At 37.9% G+C, this 9945-nt stretch overlaps 1 non-coding gene across 1 annotated transcript; it reads left to right on the top strand.

Annotated features, from left to right (window-relative positions):
• Positions 1 to 2088: 2088 nt before the first annotated feature.
• Positions 2089 to 2192, top strand: LOC127747919 (small nucleolar RNA R71). The gene has a single exon (XR_008009865.1). It is a non-coding gene; the product is annotated as a small nucleolar RNA R71 (small nucleolar RNA).
• The last annotated feature ends 7753 nt before the right edge of the window (positions 2193 to 9945 follow it).

Raw genomic sequence — 9945 nt, forward strand, 5'->3', positions numbered from 1 at the left:
GTTAGTGACAGATGCAAAAGAATCACTGGATTCTATTCCGGCCTGATTGAGAACCGACAGATGGATAGCTGTGCCGTGACAGGGTGCGTTGAACATTTCCACTGAGAGGATGGAAGGTAGCCACTGACAACGGTGAAACCCTTGCATAAGCTTGCCATGGAAAGGAGTAAGAAGGATTGGATGAAGACAGTAGGAAAGCAGAGAGACGGAAGGGACAAGCATCTTCATACGCTTATCTGAAATTTTTACCAATGAATTACATAAGTATCTCTATCTTTATCTTTATGTTTTATTCATCATTCATAACCATTTGAGTTTGCCTGACTAAGATTTACAAGGTGACCATAGCTTGCTTCATACCAACAATCTCTGTGGGATCGACCCTTACTCGCGTAAGGTTTAATACTTGGACGACCTAGTACACTTGCTGGTTAGTTGTGCAAAGTTGTGATAAAGAAGTGAGATTGCAATTGTGCGTACCATGTTGATGGCGCCATTGATGATCACAATTTCGTGCACCAGTAGTCCCCATTCAATTGAAGGACTAATTCACCTCTATTGATATCTATCACAGCTTCTGCTGTGGCCAGGAAAGGTCTTCCAAGGATGATGCATTCATCCTGTTCCTTCCTAGTGTCTAAGATTATGAAATCAGCAGGGATGTAAAGGCCTTCAACCTTTACTAACACGTCCTCCACTATTCCATAAGCTTGTCTCAATGACTTGTCTGCCAATTGTAATGAGAACAAGGCAGGTTGTACCTCAATGATTCCCAGCTTCTCCATTACAGAGAGTGGCATAAGATTTATCCCTGACCCCAGATCACATAGAGCCTTTTCAAAGGTCATGGTGCCTATGGTACAAGGTATTAAGAACTTGCCAGGATCTTGTTTATTTTGAGGTAGAGTTTTCTGAATCCAAGCATCTAGTTGAGGTAGAGTTTGTTGAATCCAGGTATCTAGGTCATTAATGAGCAAGGGAGGTTCACTTTCCCAAGTCTCATTGCCAAACAACTTGGCATTCAGCTTCATGATAGCTCCTAAATATTGAGCAACTTGCTCTTCAGTCACATCTTCATCCTCTTCAGAGGAAGAATAGTCTTCAGAGCTCATGAATGGCAGAAGGAGATTTAGTGGAATCTCTATGGTCTCTGTATGAGCCTCAAATTCCTTTTGATCCTTAATAGGAAACTCCTTCTTGCTTGAAGGACGTCCTAGGAGGTCTTCCTCACTAGGATTTTTGTCCTCCTCCTCCCTTGTGCATTCGGCCACATTGATCACATCAATGGCCTTGCACTCTCCTTTTGGATTCTCTTCTGTATTGCTTGGGAGAATACTGAGAGGAGTTTCAATGACTTTCTTACTCAGCTGGCCCACTTGTGCCTCCAGATTTCTCATGGAGGATCTTGTTTCATTCATGAAACTGAAAGTGGCCTTTGACAGATCAGAGACTAAATTGGCTAAATTAGAAATGTTTTGTTCAGAATTCTCTGTCTGTTGCTGAGAAGATGATGGATATGGCTTGCTATTGCTCAGCCTATTGCATCCACCATTGTTAAAGCCTTGTTGAGGCTTTTGTTGATCCTTCCATGAGAAATTTGGATGATTTTTCCATGATGAGTTATAGGTGTTTCCATAAGGTTCACCCATGTAATTAACCTCTATCATGGCAGGGTTCTCAGGATCATAAGCTTCTTCAGAAGCTGCCTCTTTAGTACTGTTGGATGCATGTTGCCATCCATTCAGACTTTGAGAGATCATGTTGACCTGCTGAGTCAACACTTTGTTCTGAGCCAATATGGCATTCAGAGCATCAATTTCAAGAACTGTCAACATTTTGTTCTGAGCCAATATGGCATTCAGAGTGTCAATCTCAAGAACTCCTTTCTTCTGATTTGTCCCATTGTTCACAGCATTTCTTTCAGATGTGTACATGAATTGGTTGTTTGCAACCATGTCAATGAGTTCTTGAGCCTCTTCAGGCATTTTCTTTAGGTGAATAGATCCACCTGCAGAATGGTCCAATGACATTTTCGAAAATTCACTTAAACCATGATAAAATATATCTAATATGGTCCATTCTGAAAACATGTCAGATGGACATCTTTTGGTCAGCTGCTTGTATCTTTCCCATGCTTCATAGAGGGATTCACCATCTTTTTGTTTGAAGGTTTGAACATCCACTCTCAACTTGCTCAGCTTTTGAGGAGGAAAGAATTTATCCAAGAAGGCAGTGACTAGCTTATCCTAGGAGTCCAGGCTATCCTTGGGTTGTGAATCCAACCATATTCTAGCTCTGTCTCTTACAGCAAAAGGGAAAAGCATGATTCTGTAGACTTCAGGATCAACTCCATTCATCTTTACAGTCTCACAGATCTACAAGAACTCAGTTAAAAACTGATAAGGATCTTCAGATGGAAGTCCACAAAACTTGCAGTTTTGTTGCATTAAGGCAACTAGCTGAGGTTTCAGCTCAAAGTTGTTGGCTCCAATGGCAGGAATGGAGATGCTTCTTCCATCAAACTTGGATGTTGGCTTTGTGAAGTCACCAAGAATTCTCCTTGCATTATTATCATTATTATTTGCGGCTGCCATGTCCTTCTCCTGTTCGAAAATTTCTGAAAGGTTGTTTCTGGATTGTTGTAATTTAGCTTCTCTTAATTTTATCTTCAGAGTCCTTTCAGGTTCTGGATCAATTTCAACAAGAGTGCCTTTTTCCTTGTTCCTGCTCATATGAAAGAGAAGAAAACAAGAAAAGAAGAGGAATCCTCTATGTCACAGTATAGAGATTCCTTTATGTTAGTAGAAGAAGAAAGGGGGGAAGAAAGTAGAAGAGGGGATTCGGATATTTGGTGGAGAGAGGTGAAGAGAAGTGTTAGTAATTGAATAAATAAATAGAATAAGAAAAGAAGGGGAGAATTTCGAAAATAATTTTGAAAAAGGGGTTAGTAATTTTCAAAAATTAGAGATAAGATAAGATTAAAATTAAAATTTAAAACAATTAAAAAGAATTTTTGAAAAAGAGAGAAGTATTTTCGAAAATTAGAGAGGGAAAAATAGTTTAGGTGGTTTTGAAAAAGATAAGAAACAAACAAAAAGTTAGTTAGTTGATTGAAAAAGATATTAAAATCAAATTTGAAAAAGATAAGAAGATAAGAAGTTAGATAAGATATTTTGAAATCAAATTTTGAAAAAGATAAAATTTTTGAAAAAGATAAGATAAAAGATAGAAAGATTTAATTTTTAAATTTAAAATTACTTACTTCACCAACAAGAAACTTCAAGATAAGATTGTAGAACTTAAAGATTGAACCTTTCTTAACAAGAAAGTAACAAACTTCAAATTTTTGAATCAATCACATTAATTGTTAGTGAGTTTTCAAAAATTTGATATAAAGATAAGGAAAAGATTTTGAAAATATTTTGAAAAAGATTTTTTTGAAATTTTCGAAAAAGAGGAAAAAATGAAAAAGATATAATTTTTGAAAAAGATTTTGAAAAGATAAGATTTTTAAAATTGAAATTTTGATTTGACTTGTAAGAAACAACTAATTTTAAAAAATTTTTTGACCAAGTCAACCCAAAATTTCGAAAATTATGAGAAAATTAAGGAAAAGATATTTTTTTTATTTTTGAAATTTTTAAGATGAGAGAGAAAAACACAATCATGACCCAAAACATGAAAATTTTGGATCAAAACACAATATGCATGCAAGAACACTATGAATGTCAAGATGAACACCAAGAACACTTTGAAGATCATGATGAACATCAAGAACATAATTTTGAAAAATTTTTTATGCAAAGAAAACATGCAAGACACCAAACTTAGAAATCTTTAATGCATGGAAAATATGAATGCAAAGATGCACATGAAAAACAACAAACAACATAAAATAAGAATTCATCAAGATCAAACAAGAAGACTTGTCAAGAACAACTTGAAGATCATGAAGAACACTATGAATGCATGAAATTTTCGAAAAATGCAAGAAAAATTTTTAAAGCATGCAATTGACACCAAACTTAAAAATTGACTCAAGACTCAAACAAGACACACAAAATATTTTTGATTTTTATGATTTTCTAAAAATTTTTTTTATTTTTATAAATTTTTTTCGAAAATATTTTTGAAAAAAAACGAAAAAAAGAAAAGAAAAATTTTGAAAAAACTTTTGAAAAGAAAATTACCTAATCTGAGCAACAAGATGAACCGTCAGTTGTCCATACTCGAACAATCCCCGGCAACGGCGCCAAAAACTTGGTGGACGAAATTGTGATCAACAATAATGGCTCTTTGGCATGTGCCAAAAAGACTAACTCAGCACTTTCTTTTCACAACTCTGTTCAACTTAACCAGCAAGTGTACTGAGTCATCCAAGTAATACCTTACGTGAGTAAGGGTCGATCCCACAGAGATTGTTGGTATGAAGCAAGCTATGGTCACCTTGTAAATCTTAGTTAGGCAGATTAATTGGTTATGGGTTTCAAAAATTAATAAATAAATAGAAAATAAAAAGGGATAGAAATACTTATGTACAGCAATGGTGGGAATTTCAGATAAGTGTGTGGAGATGCTGTGCTCCTCTCATATCTCTATTTTCTTATTACATTCATCCAATCCTTCCTACTCCCTTCCATGGCAAGCTGTATGTAGGGCATCACCGTTGTCAACGGCTACATCCCATCCTCTTAGTGAAAACATTCCTATGCTCTGTCACAGCACGGCTAATCATCTGTCGGTTCTCAATCAGGTTGGAATAGAATCCCTTGATTCTTTTGCGTCTGTCACTAACGCCTAGCCTTCAGGAGTTTAAAACTCGTCACAGTCATTCAATCCCAGAATCCTACTCGGAATACCATAGACAAGGTTTAGACTTTCCGGATCCTCATGAATGCCGCCATCTATCTAGCTTATACCACGAAGATTCTGTTGGGGAATCAAAGAGATATGCGCCCGGCCTAAGGTAGAACGGGAGTGGTTGTCAATCACGCGCGTTCATAGGTGAGAATGATGATGAGTGTCACGGATCATCACATTCATCAAAGTTAAGTGTAACGTATATCTTAGAATAAGAATAAAAGAGAATTGAATAGAAAGTAATAGTAATTGTATTGAAACTTGAGGTACAGCAGAGCTCCACACCCTTAATCTATGGTGTGCAGAAACTCCACTGTTGAAAATACACAAGTAAAAGGTTCAGGCATGGCCGAATGGCCAGCCCCCTGAATGTGATCAATAGCCTCCTAAGATGAAGAATAAAACAAAACTGAGACCAAAGATGTCCAATACAATAGTAACTTATCCTATTTATACTAGACTAGCTACTAGGGTTTACATGAGTAAGTATTTGATGCATAAATTCACTTCCGGGGCCCACTTGGTGTATGCTTGGGCTGAGCTTGATCTACCCACGAGCTGAGGCTTCTCTTGGAGTTGAACTCCAAGTTATAACGTGTTTTGGGCGTTCAACTCCGGATCATGACATTTTTCTAGCGTTTAACTCCAGACAGCAGCATGTACTTGGCGTTCAACGCCAAGTTACGTCATCAATTTCCGAATAAAGTATTGACTATTATATATTGCTGAAAAGGGCTGCATGTCTACATTCCAACGAAATTGAGATCGCTTTATTTAGAGTTCTGTAGCTCCAGAAATAACACCAGAAAATTCATTTCGAGTGCAGGGAGGTCAGATTCCAACATCATCGGCAGTCCTTTTGTTAGCCTTTTTCAGAGTTTTGCTCAAGTCCCTCAATTTTAGCCAGAATTTACCTGAAATCACAGAAAAACACACAAACTCATAGTAAAGTCCAGAAATGTGAATTTAACATAAAAACTAATGAAAACATCCCTAAAAATAGCTTGAACTTACTAAAAACTACCTAAAAACAATGCCAAAAAGCATATAAATTATCCGCTCATCACCTATTCATGTGAAACCATAAAAGAAAGATTACAAATCTACGTGCATTGATAAGCTACAAAAAAATTTCTTTATTTTAGTGAATAAGGGAACAAAATTACCCCAATGACAAGTCAGAGTTTCATAATCAATGCACATGTGATAAAATTAAAATAAAGGTTGATCCATGAGTATGGAATGTGAAAAGGAGATTTTGGGTAGCTAAGATGAATGTTGAAATTATATAGAGTATATGTATGTTAGGTGGGAGCCTAGGTTAATTAAAGATTCAATGTATAAGCTCACTTAGCCATATGTGTACCCTCACCTTACCTTAGTCCCATTACAACCGTGAAAAGATCTCATGATGTTTGCATTGGCACTTTAAAATTGTTGATTGACTAGGTGAAAAACAAAATTTTTGAAAGCATGATTAGAGAAGGATAGAGTGATTACCCCATATACTAGAGATGATTAGAGTCCACACGCACCAACAGTAAGGGTTCAATGCTCGATCCTGTGTTCCCTGCTTTCACGAGCTATCTTCCTACAAATTTACCCGCTTTTACCATATGATTTGAATCAGTGAAATCTGCCTCATATTTTATCTTAGAGAACTTATCTATTTTTAATCATATAGACAAAATCATATAGTTGTATTCATATGTATATAGGTTGCATTGCATTGCATGAGTCTTACATGTCCCTATTCATTCATATTTATCTCCTTCAACTTAGCATGAGGACATGCCAATGTTTAAGTGTGGGGATGTTGATAAACCGCTATTTTAAGATTCGTATTGTGTTCAATTGTGTGGTTTTATCAAGTCTTCGCTCACTTATTCATATGATTTGCATGTATTTACAATTCCTTCCTAAAAATATTCTATGATTGAAAACTTGCTTCCTTAAGACCTTTTAGTTGTATATTTTTATTTTCCTTCATACCATTCGATGTCGTGATCTGTGTGTTAAGTGTTTCAGGCTTCATAGGGCAGGAATGGCGTAAGGAATGAAGAGGAAGTGTGCAAAAGTGGAAGGAACACAAGGAATTGAGGAGATGACCAGCAAGAAGTCACATGGGCGCATGGCTCACGCAACCGCACGAAATGGAAGAAATCACTGTGACGCGCTCGCGTGCCTGATGTGACCGCGCGGATTGGAAGCTGCACGAACGACGCGAGTGCGTGGACGATGCGCACGCGTGGTACGAATAACGCTGAGTGACGCGAACGCGTGGACAACGCGGCCGCGTGACGTGCGCGATCTGTAGAATTACAGAAGTCGCTGGCATAGATTCTGGGCCGCATTTCAACCCAATTTTTGGCCCAGAAACACAGATTAGAGCCAAGGAACATGCAGAGGCAAAGAAAAAAAAATTCATTCTGGATAATTTCGAGTTTTTAGATCTGATTTTACTCCTCCCCTAGGTTTCTCTTTTTGACATTCATAAATTAGGATTTGAAGATTTTTGGCTTTGGTTTTTGAGAAGAGTCTACCTCCGGAACTGGTCCTTATAGTTTGTTATTTACTTTTCATTTACTCTTCCATATTCTTAATTTGTCAAGAGTTGATATTGGATTATTTTCAGAATTTAGTAATACAAAACTATTTTTACTTTTAATTAATCTCTTTCATTATTGTTTATTATGTCTCTTCTTATTTCCCCTATTGATTTTGTGAAATCTACATTTACGATGATGGAGTAGTTCCCCAACTTGATTGGGAGTTGATTAAAAAGAGAACCTTGAGTTGGAATACTCAAGAGTTCAATTGTAATTGGTTCATTGTTGGTTGGCTTGTTAGTCACTAACTCCAATCCTTCCCAAGGGAGAGGATTAGGACTTGTGAATAGAAGTTGACTTTTAATTTGACTTTGTTTCATTCGTTGAGGGTTAACTAAATGAAAATAATGACTAATTATTAATTGATATTGACAGAATCCCAAAAAGGATAGAACTTCCAATTAATCCTCTCCCGGTCAAGATTTTATTTAAATCATATAAATTCTCTAATTTAATTTTTTGTTCATCAAACTCAAAACCCATTTGGAAAATCTCTGATTGATAAAATAGCACATCTTCCTGCAACTCGTTGGGAGACGACCTGGGACTCATACTCCCAGTATTTTATTTCTAAATTTTGTGACAAATCTTTTCTAAATTGATAAGTGGATTTTCGCTGGTTAAGAACTGTACTCGCAACGCCATTTCTCTAATTAATTCTTAATCTGCCAATTTTTGCTCACGTCAATTTTGGCGCCGTTACCGAGGAGTTGCAATAGTGTGCTAATTTATTGATTGGAATTTATTTAATTGCATTTTTTTTATTTTGTTACTATGAGCTGCACGTTTCTTTCATTGAATGATGCGTTCACTTCCTGATCCAAGCTTGCCAGTATTTGACCCTGAGATTGAAATAACTATTTCACATATAAGGCAAGCTCGGCGTCGGCTAGTCCTCTCTGAGGATGAATCTGAAACGTCATTTAAGGAAGAAATAAGCTTCCTTTCTACTGATTTAGTTGATTTACGTGCAGGTGACATGGCAACACCTAGGAGAGTCACTATCCAGGAGGCTGGAGCCCCTGATTTTACACTACAGTCATACCAGGCACACCACCCAGTGGTGGCTGTGGACTTTGAAATAAAGACTGCACTACTCAACTTGATGCCCACGTTTCATGGCTTACCTGCTCAAGAGCCTATCAAGCACCTTAGGGATTTTCAGACAGCTTGTTCTACTGTTAAGCGTGATGGTACTGACGAAACTTCTATTCTGTTAAAAGCCTTCCTATTCTTTCTTGAGGGAAAGGTAAGAGAGTGGTACTACACTCAACCCGGAGCAACTGTTTCTAACTGGGATACGCTTAGAAGAGAATTTTTGGAGAAATTTTTTCCAGTAGAGGTTATCGATAAACTAAGGAATGACATTTCCGTGATCATTCAAGACGAATCTGAGACTCTCTACGAATATTGGGAGCGCTTCAATAATCTTCTGGAAGCATGTCCCTACCATATGACTAACAAGATAGTGTTGCTCGGCTACTTTACACAGGGCATGAAATCTCAAGATAAGACCACATTGGAAGGTGCTAGCAATGGGTCTATGAAAAAGTACAAGACTACGGATGAGGCATGGCAATTGATCAGCGACTTAGCTGAGTCTACTAGGAATCATAGGCAGAAACAAAGTTGGTCAAGAGCTGTTGCAGAGGTATCCTCTAGCAAAGAGACTGCTGCTCTAACTCAGAGCTTATGTGAAATGACCAACTTAGTGAAGCAGATGCAACTGAGTCAACAACAAGCTCAGCAAGTTCAGCCTTCTCCACCACAACAAAGCCAACAGTTGGCTCCACAAAGAGTATGCGAGATCTGTGCCGATTACAGTCATTATACTGATGAGTGTCTGCAACTCCAACAAGAAGACCATACTGTGGCAGCCACTCATAACTTCTATGACCGCCCTAATCAAGGGTACAATCAAGGTGGCAGCTACAACCATGGATGGCAGGATAACCCCAACCAAGGTTGGAGAGACAATTCTAACCAAGGATGGAGGGACAATCATAACAGAGGAGGCAGAGATAACAATGGAAACCAGAGGTGGCAGAGGTGGAATAACAATAACAACTTCAGGCAGCAGAATCAGAATATGGCCTACAGGGCACCTCATCTAAGGCATCCTCAAGCATCTCAGCAGACCCCTCAGATCACTTATCCCTCTTCATCTCCTAATGATGAGTTACTACAATCTATTGATCAGAGACAATAGGCCATGGAAAACAACCTTACGTCTACTCTAAATGGTCTGAAATCTACCATGCAAGCCCTTGTCTCACAGATTGGATCACTGAATAACTCTAACAACCAGTCTTCAAGCTCTGGTGGACTCCCCTCTCAACCATTACCCAACCCTAAGGGTGGCATCAATGCTATTACCCTGAGATCTGGAACCACACTGCAAGAGAGGAATCCAGAGGAATCAAGCCTGCCAGAACATGCCCCAACTGCGGACACGGTTGATGTAGAGGATGTTGAA

Source organism: Arachis duranensis, chromosome 5 (assembly GCF_000817695.3).
Source record: "Arachis duranensis cultivar V14167 chromosome 5, aradu.V14167.gnm2.J7QH, whole genome shotgun sequence".
In the NCBI taxonomy this organism is placed as follows: domain Eukaryota; kingdom Viridiplantae; phylum Streptophyta; class Magnoliopsida; order Fabales; family Fabaceae; genus Arachis; species Arachis duranensis.